Here is a 22,503-nt window from a genome sequence, read left to right as displayed (position 1 = left end):
AGAGATAAAGAAGTTCATTTCAAAATGATAAATGGATCAATTCATTAAGAAATATAAAGATCTTAAATGTTTATGTGCCTAATAACTTCAAAACATAAAAAGATACAGATAGAAACAAAAGTAGTTATACAATAGTAACAGCAAAAGAATATTCTGGGCCATAAGATAAATTTAATAAATGTAAAAGATTTGAGTTATATCAAATATGTTTCATGTCCATAAAGTAATTAAATTAGAAATCAATAACAGAAAGATCTGCACAGAGCCACACTCCTCTGCTTTTGGGGGCATATATTATTGTTATTTTAAATGTATCTTTTCCCCCATCTTAGCTGTTGCAGCACTGCAAACATGCTGCCAACCCCACAAGCATTTCCTGTGCTTCTCCCACACAACCTTCTTTAGGTGACTCCCAAAGGATGGGCTTTCCCAGATGAGACAGCAAGCCAAGAAATGAAAAGGAGAGATCCAGAACACAGGAGACCCACAGCAAGAAGAAGGTGATGGGAATTTCTGGGAAGTGGGGTCAGCAGGCTGAGAAGGCAGACTCTCTAGACTGGATCAGAAGGCTCCAGGAACAACTTCCTTGGCAAAACCTGATATGTAAAATACGTAATCTGTATGAGCACATTGAGAGGAGACAAACACATGGGAGGAAGAACATAGGGTTGAATTAGTGATCAATACAGAAAAAACTAAGCAAAAACAAGGCAGTTACTAACTACAGGAGAAAAAACAGCACAAGCAAGAAAATCAATTCATCTTAATTATGAAATGGCTCTGTTACAAATAATGTTTACATGGTCCAAATAACATAGACACTGAAGAATGATCCAAAAATAATATGCTGTAACTATATTTGGAGGAGATAAGAAAGGAAGTATGAGTTTGTTCAAGGTGGCTGGGGAATAGAAAGAGGTTTGCTATCTCAGTCTCCATGTCAGGATATCATCTAAAACCAACATCAGGAACTGGCAATACAGTGTGCTTTGTAAAAATACAAAATGAATACAAAACAATCAGCTAAAAGACATGCAAGTGTCTCACTCCAGGAAGCAGGCAAGGGGAACAGATCCGCTGGGTTTTGTAACAAAACTTCTGAGCTATTTTCCTCCAAAACTTAGATGATAGATAGATGATAGATGATAGATAGATAGATAGATAGATAGATAGATAGATAGATAGATAAATAGATAGATACAGATGGAAAGATAGATAGATAGATAGATAAAGAGATAGATATAGATAGATGATAGATATAAATAGATGCTAGATAGATAATAGATAGAGATAGAGATAGAGATATTTAAACTTAACATTAAACTTTATTTTTAGCAGTGAATAAAACAGAATAAGAAGAAAATCTGTTCAAAATATCAATAACATGTACTAAAAAAAGAACTCCTCAATATATAAAGCTTTAAAACTCCAGTGAGTAACATGAAAGAAAGCTTGATTAAATGGAAAACTGTTTTTTTACGTAGGAAAGCTAAATATTTTAAAGATCTAAGTTCTCCATTAATTGATCTAGACATCCATATTGTCCCAATAAAAATAACAAACACACTGGAGGAGTGTCTTAGTCTGCTCAGGTTGCCCTAACAAAGTACCGCAAACGGGGTGGCTTAGACAACAGAAATTCATTTCTCACAGTTCTGGAGGCTAGAGGCCCAAAACCAAGGCTCTGGCAGGGCTGGTTTCTGGTGAAGCCTCTCTCCTCAGCTTGCAGATGGCCCACTTCTTGCTGTGTCCTGACTCGGCCTTTCTCCTGTGCACATGCGCTCCTGGTACCTTTCCTTCTTATAAGGACGCCGGTCCTATTGGATCAGGACCACCCACCCCACCCCATGACCTCATTTAACCTTATTAACCTTAAAGTCTGCATCTCCAACATAGTCGCATTAAGGGCTAGGGCTTCAACATATAAATTTGGGGGGACACATTTCAGTCCACAAGGGGGAATTTGACAAAGAGACACTAAATGTATCAGAGGAAAAGTGTGAGAATAACCAGAACAATTACAGTTTTTAAATGAGTGACGGAGTAGAAAAAGGGGTATGTGCAGAACTGACCCTGTGAGATACTAGGCTGAACCCTATAAAACTGACTTTTCATATCCAAAAAAATGTTGAATATTAGTGATTTCATACATTTCACTAATAAAACTTACCCTAAAGCTATAGTAGCTAAAAGTTTCAGAATCCAGAAATAGATCCAAATATACATAATACATACATATATATGTGGATTTAATATATGGCAAAATACCACTTAAAAACAGGAATTAAATGTAGACAGTCTGCCCCCTACTGCTGCAATTTCCCTAAACTGCTGTCAGTAAAGTCAGCAGGTCCTGTCGTGGTGCCGTCTAGTTCCAAAGCCCTTAGAATGACTAACTCCTGACCTTCCACCAGCAAAACATACTCTTAGTCACCTGAGATACTGCATGTGCCAGCATGCTGCCCCCCTTCAGCACCCCTTTCTCAGTTCACTACTGTGGAAAATTTCAACAACTGTGCCACATCTTCACACCAGAAGGTACCAACCCCCCAGGAACAGGGTCTTTATTGCCAGCAGACCAATGGGTGGTCCATCTTAAAAATCTAATTTTAGATTGTGTTTCTTAGGACCACTTTGGTACCAAATATCTAACATCATCAAAATGTCTTCTCTAAAGCTCGGAGCTTTTCCTGCAAAATGTTTATTAGGATTACTCTTGGGAACTACATCTATAAAGAGTGAGGGAAGCAAGACTGGTCTGAGTGAGAAGTTGAACTGCAAGGCACTTGCTGTGGAAAGCTCAGCTGATGCTATGGGACTCTCTGCAGCTGGGATGACCCTTTGGTGTTCTTCCTTCTTGGGCCTTGATACACCTTTTCTTGTCAACCCATCATTGGATGCAGGCTGTCCAGGAAAGCAGGGAACCTTGGCCAAGGCAGATGGGGACTCCCAGGCAGAGGGCCTTGGCTGAGAACTGTCAGCAGCCGACATGGAGTGCCTCGGTCCTGAGGGGGACCAGGTGGGCCACAACAGCCTCTGCTACCCCCACAGTAACACCAGGGCTGAAGGACTGCAGGTCCTTCTGCGGCCACTATACAAGTGAAAGTGGATGAATACTTCCTGGTATTTCCTCTCCCAGGTGCAGGGCTCTTCCACTGAGGGGAAGGGAGAGGCTGGACATTCCAAACACATATTCCCAGCCCAGACCACTCTCCTGAAAGCCAGACCCAAACACTGAACTGCCTGGTAAACTCCACCTGAATATAACAAAGATACATGAAAATCCCCAGAAATTATCTCACTATGGTGTCTTCTCCCAAACTCACTTCCCATGCAGCCTCAGTCTGGTTATTGATGCCATCATCCACCCACCCCCAATAAAAACAGAGGGTCATCCCAGATGTCACTCCCCTACACTGCCCCTCCTGTTGGCCAACAATCCCATTATTCTACGAGGAGGGGCAGAACACGTACAAAACAGTTGCCGGCAAGTCCTTTGCCTGCCCTGGAGACATTCTTCTAATGAATCTCCTCTATAAATTATAAATCCTGGAAAATAATGCTTTCTCTAGTCTCGGGTGCCAATGAGAAGGAATGTCAATGACAAGGCTCCAGATCCATATACGAATAAAAGTATATAAACTGGCCAATTAACAACTGAAGTGAAAATGGAATCTAGTAAATCACTGGTTGGCTACCTTGGAGATGAAAAGAACCAACCCAAGGCCCTATTTATAAAATACAGTCTCCTGGGATAGCCCACAGGTAGGGTTGCCGGGCAACATACAGGATGCTTAGTTAAATTTGAATTTCAGATAAATGAGGAATAATTTTTTTGTAATTATGTCCTGTGTAATATTTGAAATATATATTTAAAATATTTGTTGTTCATCTGAAATTTTAATCTAGCTGAGCAACTCATACTTTTATTTGCCAAATCTGGTGATCCTAACAGGCCTACAGAACGAAGTCTCTCTAGAGCTGCTGGGATGGGCTTAATAATCTGAAATTTCAAACAAGACCTCATATAATTCTGGCCAGCAGGACGACAGGGCACTGGTGAGGAGCCCTCTGCCAGAGCTGCACAGCCTCCCTCAAACTCACAGGCACTTAATACATCATACCTGACGGCATTGCTGAGCCTCCTCCTGGGGCCCAGATGTGGGCAAAGCTGGTGGGGGGTTCCTTTGTGACTTTGGAGGGACCATGGTGTGTCAAAATAGCAATTTTTTAAATTGAAATCAAAGAACCACGTTCATCTCTGCTTTCTCTATTTTCCAGCTGTACCACCTTGGAAAACCACTTATTCTCTAAGACCCTCATTTGTTTATTTTATCCATTCAAAATATATTTATTGAGTGCGCTTTATATGCAGATTCCTCTTCCAGGCCCTGGAGATATAACAGTGAAGGAGGCAGATGTGGTCTTGTGCTCATGGAGGGAACAAATATGTAACAGACAAGTAACTAAAAATATGAATGCTGTGAATGAAATAAACAGGGCACAACACTGGAGCATGATGTGGGCAGGGGCCTCACACTTTATGGTCCTAGAAGCTATCTCCGAAAAGGTGACATTTAAGCTGAGACCTTAGGATAAAGAGAAGTCAGCAAAAAGGAGCAGGGGAAGCCCATTCCACACATCAGAACCACATAAGCTACTGGGCCTGGGTGCATAAACCGTGTCTTATTTTCAGTATACTGACACTTTGACATCTGGGTCCTTGCTGACCATGAAGGAGCTGCCTTTCCCAGAGGATGGACCATCTCCTAGAGAGAGTAAGCCATTCAACTGCAAGTGGGTCTTTCATATGCAAACCAACCAGTCCAAAGCCCACACCCCAGCCATCTCCTTTATGGATCTCAAAGAGATATCTTCACCCCCATGTTCATTGCAGCATTATTCACAATATCAAATTATGGAAACAACCTAAGTTTCCATCAACAGATGAATGGATAAAGATGTGGTACATATACACAATGGAATATTATTCAGCTATGAGAAAAAAGGACATCCTGCTATTTCCAAAAACATGGATGGATCTTAAGGACATTATGCTAAATGAAATATGGCAGACAGAAAAAGAATGTACTGTTTGATCTCACTTATAAGTGTAATCTAAAACAGCCAAACTCACATAAACAGAGACTAGATAGTAGTCACCAGGGGCTGGGGTCAGGGGTAGAGTCCAGGGAAATGGAAGAAGAAAAAGAAAACTGCTTCTACATAGCTCCACTGTCTCCATTCCCTTCTTTGTCTTAGTATGGTCATGCAAATTGCATCTTTATTTTGTATGCACTTGACACAGTGGTATAATTACTGCTTTATGCTATTGTCTTTTAAGACAGGAGAAAAAAAGAAACAAAAAAGTACATTTATGCTGTCTTCCTATTTAGCTGTATAGTACCTTTTATTTCTTCATGTGAATTTGAACTACTCTCTAGAGTTTTCATTCAGCCCGAAGGACTGCCTTTAGTATTTCTTGTAGGGCAGGTCTACTAATGACAATATCTTTCACTTTTTGTTTACCTGGAATATCTTATTTTCTTCATTTTTGAAGGATAGTTTCACTGTATATAACATTCTTGGTTGACAGACTTTTCTTTTAGCATTTTGAACATGTCATCCCTTGCAGTCTGTCCCCATTTCTTTTTTTTTAGACTTATTGACATATAATTGACAAGCATGTATCTCATTTCTGATGAAAAAATATCATCTGTTAATATTATCAAAGTCCCCTTGTATATGATAGTCATTTCTCTCTTGCTGTTTTCAAGATTTTCTCATGTTCAGCTTTTGACAGTTGGTTACTGCATCTAAATATGGATCTTTTGGACTTTATTGTACTTGGAGTTCATGGAGCTTCTGAGATGTATAGATGAGTATTTTTCATTAGATTTGGAAAGTTTTCAGCAATTATTTCTTCAAATATTTTCTGCCCCTTTCTCTCCTCTCCTGGGACTTTCAGTATGCATATTTTATACACGATGGTGTTTCACAGGTCTTTTAGGCTTTGTTTATTTTTCTTCATTCTTCTTTCTTTCCATTCTATATTCTCAGTTTACCTATCCTCAAGTCTGCTGATTCTTTCTTCAGCCAGCTCAAATCTGCTGTTGTAAATTTTTTATTTTAATTATTGTAATTTTCTCTAATAAAATTTTGATTTCAGCTATTGTAACATTCAACTTTAAAATTTCTTTTGGATCGTTTCTAAATTCTCTTTTACCAATATTCTCTATTTGGTGAGACATTAGTCTCATGCTTTCCTTTAGTTCTTTATATATGGTTTCCTTTAGTTCTTCAAACATATTTAAAATAGCTGATTTAAATGTTATTTAGTAAGTACAATGTATGGACTTCCTCAAGGATAGTTTCTTTTGGCTCCTTTTTTTCCCCACATATGGGACATATTTTCTTGTTTCTTTGCATGTTGAAAACAAGACATTTTAAATAATATAATGTGGCTACTCTGAAAACCAGATTCTCCCCACAACCTGGGATTTGTTTTTGTTGCTGTTTGTTTAGTGACTTTCTTGAACTAAAACTGTAAAGTCTCTATTTTTTCTTATCATATGTGGCCACGGACATCTCTGTTACATTAACGTAGTGGTTGGCTACTTATTGTACATAGATTGCTTTAAATGCCAAGGGTATGCATTTTGGACATGGCTTCAATACTCAACCAGAAATTCAACAATTCTGCCTTAGCCTTAAGCCAGAAGTGAGAGCTTAGAGTGTTCTCAGGGTTTTCCTGAGCATTTGTACAGCCTTGGTTTTGTGCACAAACTTATGCATGTACGTTGCCTTCAATATTCCCAGGAATATGTCAAATCTTTTCAAAACACTCTGCAGCCATATAATTCTCCAGGCTGCCTTTCTGAGGTTTTATTTTGGTCAGCTTGTTGTTGGCCCCAGCTGCTATCAACACCTCAGGCAGCCATGATACAAAAGCATCACCACTGATTGTTTTTGACAAATGCCAGTTTTTACACTGGGGAAGTTCCAAGTAAGGTCAAATACAGACAAGTCTGTGAGTGGGTAACCTCTAGACAGGTCAGTTAATGACAGTTCTTTGGGAATGGGTCTTTGAAGCTGCTTCATGCCCATTCTATCCCCTTATGTGGCTGTCAGTCTGCTGGCTTTCATTTTTGTTATATGATGTTGGTTTCCAAGGTTACACAGAGCAGGGGAGGAGGGATGGGAATATTGCCAATTAAAATGCTACATAATTTGCTGTTCTTACCAAGATTCAGGTGTTTTTCTTGAATGCTCCCTGAATTAAACTAAGCTTTTTGCTAATTTCCAGGGTTCTGTAAAATTATTTTAACAATTTAACAGTATTCTCATTGATTTTATGGAAGAGATAATTTCCTGAGGTCCTTAACCCACCATCACCACTGACGTCCTCTCTACATGCATTTAGAACTACAACAGTTATGATTTTTGCTTCAATTATCAAACAAATTAGAAAATTCAAGAAGAGAAAAAAAGTATTGTATTTAGTCATATTTTTGTTTACCATGTTCTTCCTTCCTGCTCTTAGATTTCTTCTTTTCTCATTTTATGTTTAGAAAAGTTCCCTTACCTATTCTTCTAGGGTAAGTCTGATGACAACAAATTCTTAGTTTCCTTTCATCTTAGAATGTTTTGATTCCTCCTTCATTCCTAAATGGTGATTTCATTGGATATACAGTTCTGGGTTCCAAAAACCAAATAACCCCATTAAAAATGGGCAGAGGATATGACCAGACAATTCTCCAAAGAAGAAATTCAAATGGCCAACAGGCACATGAAAAGATGCTTCACATCACTAATTATCAGAGAAATGCAAATAAAAACCAGAATGAGATATCACCTCACTCGAGTTAGGATGGCCAGCATCAAAAAGACTAAGAACAACAAATGCTGGCAATGATGTGGAGAAAGGGAAACGCTACTACACTGCAGGTGGGAAAGGAGCTAGTTCAACCATTGTGGAAAGCAATATGGAGGTTCCTCAAAAAACTGAAAATAGAAATACTGTTTCATCCGGGAATCCCACTCCTATGAATTTACCCAAAGAATACAAGTTCTCAGATTCAAAAAAACACATCTACTCCTATGTTTACTGCAGCACTATTTACCATCACCAAGATATGGAAGCAACCTAAGTGTCCATCAGTAGATGAATGGGTAAAGAAGATGTGGTACATATATACAATGGAATACTATTCAGCCATAAGAAAGAAACAAATCCTACCATTTGCAACAACATGGATGGAGCTGGAGGATATTATGCTCAGTGAAATAAGCCAGGCAGAGAAAGACAAGTACCAAATAATTTCCCTCATTTGCGGAGTATAACAACAAAGCAAAACTGAAGGAACAAAACAGCAGCCAACTCACAGACTCCAAGAAGGGTCTAGCGGTTACCAAAGGGGAGGGTTGGGGTGGGCAGGTGGGGAGGGAGGGAGAAGGGGATTGAGGGGTATTATGATGGGCACACATGGTGTGGGGGGGATCATGGGGAAGACAGTGTAGCACAGAGAAGGAAAATAATGATTCTGTGGCATCTTACTACACTGATGGACAGTGACTGCAATCAGGTATGGGGGTGACTCGATACTATGGGTGAATGTAGTAACCACATTGTTTTTCATGTGAAACCTTCATAAGAATGTATATCAATAATACCTTAATAGAAAGAATAGAAAGAAAAAAAAAGATTCCGGGTTGACAATCCCTTTTTTCCAGCACTTAAAAAATGGTGTGCTACTTTTTCTGATCTCCAGGACTTTGATTTTTGATAAATCCACTGTCATTTGAATTACTTTCCCCTATAGCTAAGGACGTATTTTTCTCTGCTTTCAAACTTTTTCCTTTGTCTTTAGTTTTCAGAAGTCTGACTATAATATGTCTTGTAAATATAGATTTATTTGGGTTTATTTACTTACAGTTTGGTGTTTTGGGTTTACTTAACTACTTGAATCTGTAGATTTGTGTTTTTTGCCGAAGTTCTCAGCCATTGTTTGACAACTTTTCCAACCCTGTCTTCTTTCTTCTCTCCAAAACTCTATTGGATTGTGTTGTATTACTATAAATATGCAGCCAGATAAGTGTAATTAATAACTTATTTAGAATTTTTATCTATAATCAGAAGTGAAAATAGTCTCTTTTTCTGCAGATTTTGGAATTATGGTTTTGCTAGGCTTACAAAACAAATTGTGGAACTCTCCAAATTTTTCTATGGTCTGGAACAGTTTGAAACAGAAATAGTACTATGATCTTAAAAGCATAAATATAAATCACCTCTCAAAATCCATTTGGATTTTTTTTTAATGGAAAATATCTAAGTACTTTTCCCTCTCTTCTGTGGTTTATGATCTATTTAGTTTTCTGCTCCTTGGGCTAATTTTGGTGGCTTAAATTTTTGCTAGACAATCATTTATTTCTTATCTCTCTCATATTTAATGTCATTGAGTGACACATGGTATAATTTACCATTTTTAATGTCTTTTTTATATCTGTGATTCATTTTGCTTTCCCTCCTCTTCTTAAATGTTGATCAGGCATTCATATACTTAATTACTCTTTTAAAAGAGCCAACTTTTCCATGTTTGATTTGTCTTTTATAAAAAGTTGTCTTTGGTTTTATTTATCATTTCTGCCATGTTTATGTCATTAATTCCAACTTTGCTCTTTATGAATTGCCTCTTTCTCATGGTAAAGTTTTTTGGTTTCCTGGGTTTATGACCTATAACACCAACTCTTTATAGCTCCCCAAGGCTGATTAATTTTTGTGTGCTTCAAACTGCCCAGCACATTGTCTAACATAGCAGGTACACAGCGAAAATGAGTGGATGAAATGACTTCCATTGGTCGTTCTTCAAAAATCCCTGGCGGGTGTCATCCCAGCTGCAGCTTGTTGCTGGGTTAAGTCAACTTTTATATCAAGTCGCTAACTGAGATGGACCTACTGGAGAATATTGCCATGGGCTTTTCTTTCTTTCTTAGTGAAGATTTCTCCATTTGGACAGTGCAGAACAGGGAGCAGGCTACAGCCTGTGGGCATATCTGGCTTGCAGATGTCGATAGTTTGAAAGCCAACATGTTTTTCAACACTTTAAAGGAACAATGCTGGACCGGGGCTCCTGTGCAGCAACTCAGCAAGCATGGTGTTGTCATGGTGCTTTGAAATAGGCCACACCCAGCCTGCCTCACCAAGTGCGTGCTGGCTACTGCAGAAAAGTGAGACCCTAACGTAGAGTTTCTCTGTGGTGTATACTAACTGTGTGATATCTCTGCCCCACAGATATCTTTAAATATCACGATTTTTTGGTATCATTAATATAAAATCACATGGGCAACACTGTGATTACTAGATTCCCCCATTATCAAGTCCCTACCACATACCCCATTGCAGTCACTGTCTATCAATGTAGTAAGATGCTATAGAGTCACTCCTTGTCTTCTCTGTGCTCTGCTGCTGTCCCTGGCCCCTCCCCCCTAGGAGTTATGTGTGCTAATTGTAATGCCCCTTATTCCCTTTATCCCTCCCTTCCCACTCACCCTCCCCAGTCCCTTTCCCTTTGGTTACTGTTAGTCTGTTCTTGGGTTCTGTGAGTCGGCTGCTGTTTTGTTCCTTCAGTTTTTGCTTTGTTCTTATGCTCCACAGATGAGTGAAATCATTTGATACTTGTCTTTCTTCACCTGGCTTCTTTCACCAAACATAATAGCCTCTAGTATCATTCATGTTGTTGCAAATAGTAGGATTTGTTTTCTTCTTATGGCTGAATAATATTCTATTGTGTACATGTACCACATCTTCTTTATCCATTCATCTACTGATGGACACTTAGATTGCTTCCATTTCTTGGCTATTGTAAATAGTGCTGCAATAAACATATGGGTATATATGTCTTTTTGAAAATGGGATCCCACATTCTTAGGGTAAGTTCCTGGGAGTGGAATTCCTGGGTCAAATGGTATTTCTATTTTGAGTTTTAAGAGGAACCTCCATACTGTTTTCCACAATGGTTGAACTTTTTTATATTCCCACCAGCAGTGTTGGAGGGTTCCCCTTTTTCTCCAAACTCACCAGCATTTGTTGTTCCTAGTGTTTTGGATGGTGGCCACTGGTGTGAGGTGACATCTCCTTGTGGTCTCAATTTGCACTTCCCTGATAATTAGCAATGTAGAGCATCTTTTCATGTGTCTGTTAGCCATCTGAATTTCTTCTTTGGAGAAGTGTCTGTTCATATCCTCCACCCATTTTTTTAATAGTGTTACTTGCTTTTTGGGTGTTGAGGCATGAGGGTTCTTTACATATTTTTTATGTTAACCCCTTGTTGGATATGTCATTTACAAATATATTCTCCCATACTGTAGGATGCCTTTTTTGTTCTGCTGATGGTGTCCTTTGCTGTACAGAAGACTTTTAGCAATGTATAGTCCCATTTGTTCATTTTTTACTTTGTTTCCCTTGCCCAAGGAGATGCCTTCAGGAAAAAGTTGCTCATGTTTATATTCAAGAATTTTTACCTATGTTTTCTTCTAAGAGTTTTATGGTTTCATAACTTACATTCAGGTCTTTGATCCATTTTGAGTTTACTCGTGTGTATGGGGGTTTAGACAGTAATCTAGTTTCATTCTCTTGCATGTAGCTGTCCAGTTTTGCCAACACCTGCTGTTGAAGAGGCTGTCATTTCCCCATTGTATGTCCATGACTCTTTTATCATATATTAATTGAACATATATGCTTGGGTATATATATGGGCTCTCTAATCTGTTCCAAAATATCACTACTTTTTAATGGTAATTATGTGAGATAATAGATGTTCTAACTAACTGTATTGTGGCAATCATTTTACAATACAAACATGCATCAAGTTATGTTGTACACCTTATATGTATACAATATTATTTGTCAACTACGTCTCAAGAAAGCTGAAAAATAAATCTTAAAATTCTACTTTTAAGGTGACAATAAAGTACTACTGATAAGAAAATTTACAACCAAAATGTGAGACCCATCATGTCTCCATAGAATTGCTCCTGCATCACCATTAACTCAGGCTTCTCCCCATCCCCAGCCCCCAGGTAGTACTCCCTGTGTCATCTCTGGAGGCCTGAGAACTTTGTCTGCAAGGGTCTGGGACATGTGCAGATGAAGATAAAGTCTCCAGGGAACAGAAGAGTCAGTGACACAAATAGGTCACCCTCAGGAGGATCCTGAGCCACAGAAGACACAAGAGCACTCTGAGGGCTCCTGCAACCAGATTCACCCACCTAAAGGGTCTGAGGGAGTGCCATCCTATCTGTGTGGGATGGATGAGGCACCCTCAGCCTCTGCAACTAGATTTGTGCCAACTCTGTATATGTCAAGTCCAGGAAGCTCCAGAAAAGAACATGGGCATCAGGCAGGCAAAGCCTCATGAAAGCTGATGATCTCAGAGCCCCCCTTGAATTGTACAGGTCAGCTCCCTGTGGAAAGAGCACTTACATGCTCTGGAAACCTCAGCCAGTGAGCCAGTCTCACTCCCCGGCCTCACTTGATTGAAACACACAAAAATGAAGGATTACTGAATTGAGGGAAACACAATTCAACTTCATTTAATAACAAAGAAAATGAAGTCTAACATTTAATAACAAAGAAAATGAAGTCTAACAAAAGAAAAAAACTTATCCAAAGTTACAATGAGCAAAGTGTATATTTGCCTGTATTCAGAGAATCAAAATAAACCCAGAGGGTGGAATTTAGAGAGTCTGAGTTCAGCTCAAAAAAAAAGAATGTTCTTACACTCACCCACTCAACAAATATATATCGAATATGACTGTGTGCCCAGCACGCATGTGACATACGCACAAGGCTGTGCAGTGGGACTGCTGACAGCGGTTGTCACTCCATTACCAGAAAACACTGGGTAACTGTCTGATGAGGAAGCTGTGGAGTTAACTCCAGGTCTACAGGCAGGCTTGTTAGGTCAAATCTCAGAGTCCTTGTGCCCCAAGGTTTACTGGATGACACTGTAAGTCTCAGGAGATGATGTGCTTCTAAGGGACTCACATATCTTCAGTCAGTCTAAGAAGAGGGAAAAAAATATCTCGTCTTTGCTCGGCTTCCCAGATTTACAAACAAGCCTGTGTCAGTTACTGAAATGGTTGCTATGCAGAAAGATGGCGCTACACTATCCTGACATCATACCCACAGCTCTGAAGCTCTGATAAAGGCACCTCGTATTGGTGATGCAAGTTCCAGAAGGCATGACCTCCTCTCATCATGAGAAAACTAAAGACAAACCAAAGTGAGACACCTTCTACCAAATAACTGGCCATTGCCCTTCAAAAGTGCCAAGGTCATGAAAGATAAAGAAAAGAGGACCTCAGTGGGAAAATGGTGAAAAAACCTAAAGCAATCTACAGATCCAGTGCAATCCCTATGAAAATACCAACAGCATTCTTCAACAAACTGGAACAAATAGTTCTAAAATTCATATGGAACCACAAAATACCCCAAATATCCAAAGCAATGCTGAGAAGGAAGAATAAAGCAGGGAGTATCTTGCTTCCCAACTTCAAGCTCAACTACAAAGCCACAGTAATCAACAGAATTTGGTACTGGCACAAGAACAGAACCACAGACCAATGGAACAGAATCCAGAATCCATATATTAACCCAAAGATATATGGTCAATGAATACATGATAAAGGAGCCATGGATATACAATGGGGAAATGACAGCCTCTTCAACAACTGGTGGCAAAACTCTATAGCTACATTTGAGAAAATGAAACTTGAGGTCATTGTCTAACCCATTACACAAAAGTAAACTCAAAATGGACCAAAGACCTGAATGTAAGTCATGAAACCATAAAACTCTTAGAAAAAAATAGAGGCAAAAATCTCTTGGATGTAAACTTCTTCATGAACATATCTCCCAGGCAAGGGAAATAAAAGCAAAAAGGAACAAGTGGGACTATATCAAACTAAAAAGCTTCTGTAAAGTAAAGGACACCATCAGTAGAATAAAAAGGCATCTTACAGTATGGGACAATATATTCATAAATGACATAACTGATAAGGGGCTGACATCCAAAATATATAAAGAGTCTCACATACCTCAACAAACACAAAGCAAATAATGCAATTAAAAAGTGGGCAGAGGAGCTAAACAGACACTACTCCAGAGAAAAAATTCAGATGGCCAACAGACATGAAAAGATGCTCCACATTGCTAGTCATCAGAGAAATGCAAATTAAAACCACAATGAGATATCACCTCACACCAGTTAGGATCACCACCATCCAAAAGACAAACAAAAACAAATGTTAGCAAGGATGTGGTGAAAGGGGGAACCTCCTACATTGCTGGTGGGAATGTAAATTAGTTCAACCATTGTGGAAAGCAGCATGGAGGTTCCTCAAAAAACTCAAAATAGAAATATCATTTGACCCAGGAATTCCACTCCCAGGAATTTACCCTAAGAATGCAGTAGCCCAGTTTGAAAAAGACATATGCACCCCTATGTTTATTGCAGCACTATTTACAATAGCCAAGAAATGGAAGCAACCTAAGTGTCCATCAGTAGATGAATGGATAAAGAAGATGTGGTACATATACACAATGGAATATTATTCAGCCATAAGAAGAAAACAAATCCTACTATTTGCAACAACATGGATGGAGCTAGAAGGTATTATGCTCAGTGAAATAAACCAGGCTGAAAAAGGTAAGTATCAAATGATTTCACTCATCTGTGGAGTATAAGAACAAAGCAAAAACTGAAGAAACAAAATGGCAGCAAACTCACAGAAGACAAGAATGGACTCAGTTACCAAAGGTAAAGGAACTGGGGAGGGTGGGTGGGAAGGGAGGGATAAGGGGGAAGAGGGGGCATTATAATCAGCACACATAATTTAGGCGGGCGGCATGGGGAAGGCAGTATAACACAGAGAAGACAAGTAGTGATTCAATAGCATCTTACTATGCTGATGGACAGTGACCATAATGGGGTATGTGGTGGGGACTTGATAATCGAGGGAGTCTAGTAACCATAATGTTGCTCATGCAATTCTACATTAATGATACCAAAATAAAATAAAATAAATAAAAACATTGCCTGTGGTTCACCTACTAGCATTGTACCTCATTAATCTCTTGATTTTGATAATCAGGCTACAGTCTTGTAAGATGTCACTGTTGGTGAAGGCTGGAGGTACAGGAACTTTCCGTACTATTTTTGCAATCTTCCTGCCACTCTAAAACTACTTCTGGATAAATTTCTAAATCCTCACTCCAGGCTAGCCTCACGGAATTCAGTCAGCAGACCAAATGTGTGAAGTGGTGGCACACACTGCCCTCATACAGGGTGGTGAATGGCTCCAGATGCCCTTGGTCATGGGTAAATGTTGGTGTGGTTTCATGTCGGCTGGTGCCCCTTTGGGTTTCTCCACTCCTCTGCCCCAACTTCAGTGAAGACTCACCTCTTGCACCACACAGACACCCCTGCCCCTCTGCAGGGACACAAAGGGATCTTATCTTGTGGCCTATGCTCTGGGACATTGAGGAGCTCCATGTAGATTTTTAAAAGCATAGGAAGAGAGGAGGAGCCAAGATGGCAGTGTGAGTGGGGCAGCAGAAATCTCCTCCCAAAAGCATATATATTTTTGAAAATACAACAAATACAACTATGCCTAACAGAGAGACCAGAAGATACAGTACAACAGCCACGCTATACTGGCATCTGAGAGAACTCAGCATTTCACTAAAAGGGTAAGATACAAAGCCATGACCCCAGCACACCCCTGACCCCAGGTCACCGGTGGGAGGAAAAGAATCAGAGTTGGGAGGGAATGGAAGCACAGGACTGGTAAATAACCAGCTCCAGTAATCTGCACTGGGAGCACAGGCACACACTGCATGGTGTACTGGATATTAGAGAAACGGCAAAGTAAAATCTGCAAGCGGGTCCTCACAGCCGGTGTGCCTGGGACAAAAGAAAAGTAAGTGCTTTTTGAAACTCTTAAAGGCACAGGGGCATAACAGGTAAACAGAATCATCCCAGAATACTCAGCCCAGCAGGCTGGGAATCCTGAGGAAATTTAGGCACCCTAACTCCCTGGGTGACAATGCATCTTTGAAGCCCCTCAGGGTGATAAGCAACCTGCCATTCATTCCCCCTGGCCGGTGCTGCACTTCCACAGTGGTGGAGCAGCTGGAGAGTGGCTGTGCCCAAAGCAACTGTCCAGAGTCTCCTCCCAGCATGCAGATACCCGGACCAGACCCAGAAGCTGCTGCCGGTGCACAGCTACATGGCACAGACAGAGGAAGCCAGGGAAAGGCACGAAGGGGTGCTATTTTGTCAAGAGAACACACCCAGCATGCCTGCCATGCTGCACAGAGCTCTGGGCTACTCCGAGGGATGCTCCACCCACAGGAGCTCAGGGGATTAACCCGGAGGCTGCTCCCAGTGTGCAGGTAACCGACACAGGCAGCAGAGAAGGGCAAGAAGACCAGGAAGCAGGAAGGAACTTTATTCTACAAACTGACACACACCACCTCCCTATGAATACCTCTATTGCCATGAAAAAGCAGAAGAATTTGGTCCAGGCAGGAATCACCAAGACAACTCCCAAGAGAGGGACTGGAAAGATAGATATAACCAATTTTCCTGAAGAAGAATTCAAAATAAAGGTCATAACCATGCTGGTGGACATGGAGAGAAATATGCAAGAGTTAAGGGATGAAGTCAGGAGGGACATTATGAAATGAAACAATCTCTGGAAGGACTTAAGAGCAGACTGGATGAGGTGCAAGAGACTGTAAATGGAATACAAATCAGAGAATAGGAATACAGAGAAGCTGAGGCAGAGAGAGATGAAAGGATCTCCAGAAAGAAAGAATATCAAGAGAACTGTATGACCAATCCAAACAGAACAATATTCGCATTATAGGAGTACCAGAAGAAGAAGAGAAAAAAAAGGGATAAAAAGCGTCTTTCAAGAAATAATTTCTGAAAAATTCCCCAAACTGGGGAAGAAATCGTCTCTCAGACTATGGATTCCCACAGATCTCCCAACACAAGGGACCCAAAGAGGAAAACACCAAGACATATAACAATTAAAATGACAAGATAAAAGAACAGACAGAGGACCAGAACAGAGTATTAAAGGCAGCCAGAGAGAGAGAAAAGATCACCTACAAAGGAAAATGCATCAGGAAATCATCAGACTTCTCAAAAGAAACCTTACAGACCAGAAGAGAATGGCATGGTATATTTAAGGCAATGAAACAGAAGGGCCTTGAACCAAGAAAACTATATCAAGCACAATTATCATTTAAATATGAAGGAGGGATTAAACAATTTCCAGACAAGCAAATATTGAGGGAATTTACCTACCACAAACCACCTCTACAGGATATTTTAAAGGGACTGCTCTAGACGGAAGCATACCCAAGGCTAAATAGGTATTACCAGAGAAAATAAAATCACAGCAAAGAAAGCAGACTAACCAAATACTAACTAAAGGCAAAAAATAAAATCAACTACTCACAAAAGCAGTCAAAGGAAGCACAAAAGAGTACAAAATAAAACACCTAACATATAAAGAATGGAGGAGGATGAATAAGAAGAGAGAGAAATAAAGAATCATCAGACTGTGTTTATAATACCTTAATAAGTGAAATAAGTTATACAGTTAGATACTAAAGAAGCTACCCTTGAACCTTTGGTAACCACAAATCTAAAGCCTGCAATGGCAATAAGTACATATCTTTCAGTAATCACCCTAAATGTAAATGGACTGACTGCACCAATCAAAAGACATAGAGTAATAGAATAGATAAAAAAGCAGGACCCATCTACATGCTGCTTACAGGAGACCCACCTCAAACCCAAAGACATACCCATACTAAAATTCAAAAGATGGAAAAAGATATTTTATGCAAACAATAGGGAGAAAAAGCAGGTGTTGCAGTACTTGTATCAGACAAAATAGACTTCAAAACAAAGTATGTAACAAGAGATAAAGAAGGACAATACATAATGATAAAGGGGTGAGTCCAACAAGAGAATATAACCATTATAAATCTATATGCACCCAATACAAGAGCACCAACATATGTGAAACAAATACTAATAGAATTAAAGGAGGAAACAGAATGCAATGCATTCATTTTAGGAGACTTCAACACACCACTCACTCCAAAGGGCACATCCACCAGACAGAAAATAAGTAAGGACACAGAGGCACTAAACAACACAGTAGAACAGATAGACCTAATAGACATCTCCAGAACTCTGCACCCAAAAGCAGCAGGATACACATTCTTCTCAAGTGCACATGGAACATTTTCCAGAATAGAACACAGATTAGGCCACAAAAAGAGCCTCAGTAAATTTAAAAAGATTGAAATTCTACCAACCAACTTCTCAGATCGCAAAGGTATAAAGCTAGAAATAAATTGTACAAAGAAAACAAAAAGGCTCACAAACACATGGAGGCTTAACAACATGCTCCCAAGTAATCAACAGATCAATGACCATATTAAAATGGAGATCAAGCAGTATGTGGAGACAAACGACAACAAAAGCACAATGCCCCAACTTCTGTGGGATGCAGCGAAGGCAGTTCTAAGAGGAAAGTATATAGCAATCCAGGCATATTTAAAGGAGGAAGAACAATCACAAATGAATAGTCTGAAGGCACAATTATTGAGATAAGAAAAAGAAGAACAAATGAGGCCCAAAGCCAGCAGAAGGAGGGACATAATAAAGATCAGAGAAGAAATAAATAAAATTGAGAAGAATAAATAAATAGAAAAAATCAATGAAACCAAGAGCTGGTTCTTTGAGAAAATAAATGAAATAGATAAGCCCCCAGCCAGACTTATTAAGAGAAAAAGAGAATCTACACACATCAACAGAATCAGAAATGAGAATGGAAAAATCATGATCGGCCCCACAGAAATAGAAAGAATCATTAGAGAATACTATGAGAATCTATATGCTAACAAGCTGCAAAACCTATAAGAAATGGACAACTTCCTAGAAAAATATAAGCAATGAAATTGAATCAGTAATCAAAAACCTACCCCAGAGCAAAACCCCAGGGCCAGATGGATTTACAGTGGAATTTTATCAGATATACAGAGAAGACATAATACCATTCTCTTTAAAGTTTACCAAAAAATAGAAGGAGAGGGAATACTTCCAAACTCATTCTATGAAGCCAGCATCACTCTAATACCAAAACCAGGCAAAGGTCCCACCAAAAAAGAAAATTACAGACCAATATCCCAGATGAACATAAATGCAAAAATACTCAACAAAATATTACCAAACCAAAATTCAAAAATACATGAAGAGGATCATATACCATGACCAAGTGGGACTCATCTCAGGAATGCAAGGATGGTACACCATTCGAAAATCCATCAACATCACCTACCACATCAACAAAAAGAAGGACAAAAACCACATGATCATCTCCAAAGATGCTGAAAAAGCATTTGACAAAATTCAACATCCATTCATGGTAAAAACTCTCAACAAAATGGGTACAGAGGGCAAGTACCTCAACATAATAATGGCCATATATGACAAACCCATAGCCCACATTATACTTAACAGCGAGAAGCTGAAAGCTTTTCGTCAAAGATCGGGAACAAGACAGGGATGCCCACTCTCCCCACTGTTATTCAACATAGTACTGGAGGTCCTAGCCATGGCAATCAGATAAAAAAAAAACAACAACAACAAAGCATCCAGATTGGTAAAGAAGAAGTCAAACTGTCACTATTTGCAAATGACATGATATTGTACATAAAAAACCCTAAAGACTCCACTCCAAAACTACTAGAACTAATATTGGAATTCAGCAAAGTTTCAGGACACAAAATTAATACACAGAAATCTGTTGCTTTCCTATACACTAACAATGAACTAATAGAAAGAGAAATCAGGAAAATAATTCCATTCACAATTGCATCAAAAATAATAAAATACCTAGGAGTAAACCTAACCATGGAAGTAAAAGTCCTATACCCTGAAAACTACAAGACACTCTTAAGAGAAAGAGGACACTGAAAAATGGAAATTCATCCCATACTCTTGGCTAGGAAGAATTAATATCGTCAAAATAGCCATCTTTCCTGAAGCAATCTACAGATTCAATGCGATCCCTATCAAAATACCAACAGCATTCTTCAATGAACTGGTACAAATAATTCTAAAATTCATATGGAACCACAAAAGACCCTGAATAGCCAAAGCAATCCTGAGAAGGAAGAATAAAACAGGGGGGATCTTGCTTCCCAAATTCAAGTTCTACTACTAAGCCACAGTAATCAAGACAATTTGGTACTGGCACAAGAACAGAGTCACGGACCAGTGGAACAGAATAGAGACTCCAAATATTAACCCAAACATGTATGGCCAATTAATACACAATAAAGGAGCCATGCACACACAACAGGGACATGGCAGCCTCTTCAACAGCTGGTGTTTGCAAATCTGGACAGCTACATGTAAGAGAATGAAACTGAATCATTCTCTAACCCCATACACAAAGTAAATTCGAAATGGATCAAAGACCTGAATGTAAGTCATGAAAAAATAAAACTCTTAGAAAAAACATAGGCAAAAATCTCTTGGACACAAACGTGAGTGATCTCTTCATGAACATATCTCCCTGGGCAAGGGAAACTAAAGCAAAAATGAACAAATGGGACTATATCAAGCTGAAAAGATTCTGTACAGGAAAGGACACCACCAATAGAACAAAAGGCATCCTACAGTGTGGGAGAATATATTCATAAATAACCCTGATAAAGGGTTCACAAATAACCCTGATAAAGGGTTGACATCCAAAATATATAAAGAGGTCACACACCTCAACAAAAAAAGCAAATAATCCGATAGAAAATGGGCAGAGGAGCTTAAGAGACAGTTCTCCAAAGAAGAAATTCAGATAGCCAACAGACACATGAAAAGATGCTCCACATTGCTAGTCTTCAGAGAAATGCAAATTAAAACCACAATGAGATATCACCTCACACCAGTAAGGATCACCACCATCCAAAAATCAAACAAAAACAAATGTTAGCAAGGATGTGGTGAAAGGGGGAACCTCCTACATTGCTGGTGGGAATGTAAATTTCTTCACCCATTGTGGAAAGCAGTATGGAGGTTCCTCTAAATGCTCAAAATAGAAATACCATTTGACCCAGGAAATCCACTTCTAGGAATTTACCCTAAGAATTCAGTAGCCCAGTTAGAAAAAGACATACGCACCCCTATGTTTATCGCAGCACCATTTATAATAGCCAAGAGATGGAAGCAATCTAAGTGTCCATCAGTAGATGAATGGATAAAGAAGATGTGGTACATATACACAATGGAATATTACTCAGCCATAAGAAGACAACAAATCCTACCATTTGCAACAACGTGGATGGAGCTAGAGGGTATTATGCTCAGTGAAATAAACCAGGCAAGGAAAGACAAGCATCAAATGATTTCACTCATATGTGGAGTATAAGAACAAAGGAAAAACTGAAGGAACAAAACAGCAGCAGACTCACAGATCCCAAGAATGGACTGACAGTTACCAAAGGAAGAGGGACTGGGGAGGATGGGTGGGAAGGGAGGGATAAAGGGGGAAAGAAAGAAAGGGGAGATTATGATTAGCATGTATAATGTGGGGAGAGGCAAGAGGAGGGCTGTAAAACACAGAGAATACAAGTAGTGATTCTACAGCATCTTCCTACACTGATGGACAGTGACTGTAATGGGGTTTGTGGCGGGGAACTTGGTGATGGGGGGAGTTTAGTAAACATAATGTTCCTCATGTAACTGTAGATTAATGATACCAAAAAAAAAAAGCATAGGAGAGAGGAGCTGACATAGCCAGTTTGTGATGGTGCCATCTTGCCTGGACTGAGGACAGTTAGCTGGTAAAATACAATTCTGGGTGTGTCTGGGAGGGTGTTTCCATGGAGACTAGTACTTGAACTGGTGAACTGAGTAAAGCAGATGGCCCTCCCCCATGTGGGTCGGCACCATCCAGTCCGGAGCAGAAAGGTGGAGGGAGGGAACATTCACTGTGCTTGAGCTGGGACGTCCCTGCCCTGGGACACCGGTGCCCCCCTTCTCAAGTTCAGATGGGGACTTACATCATCAGCCCCACCGCCAGTTCTCTGGCTTCAGTCTCTGGGTGATTCGTGCTGGCTCCCCTGGGTCTCCAGCTTGCAGACAGAAGACAGGTTGTAGACTTCTTGGCCTCCATACCCACATGAGCCAATTCCTATAATGAGTCTCCTGTGATCCTATTGGTTCTGTTTCTCTGAAGAACCTGATCATACAGTCGTAGAGTGATCTTTCTTAAAGCAACTTTCATCAAGACTTCTCTTGGTTACAGTGCCTCTAATGTTTCCCACCTCTTATACTTTGGGTAGTAATCAAAAGCCTGTCTGACATTCACATCCCTGTACAAGTGGGCCTCGCGTTGGTATCTTGGGGCTGG

The sequence above is a fragment of the Manis javanica genome, chromosome 7, assembly GCF_040802235.1.
Source record: "Manis javanica isolate MJ-LG chromosome 7, MJ_LKY, whole genome shotgun sequence".
NCBI classification, from domain to species: Eukaryota; Metazoa; Chordata; class Mammalia; order Pholidota; family Manidae; genus Manis; species Manis javanica.
The sequence above is the reverse complement of the archived record's forward strand: the minus strand, read 5'-3'. Positions refer to the sequence as shown.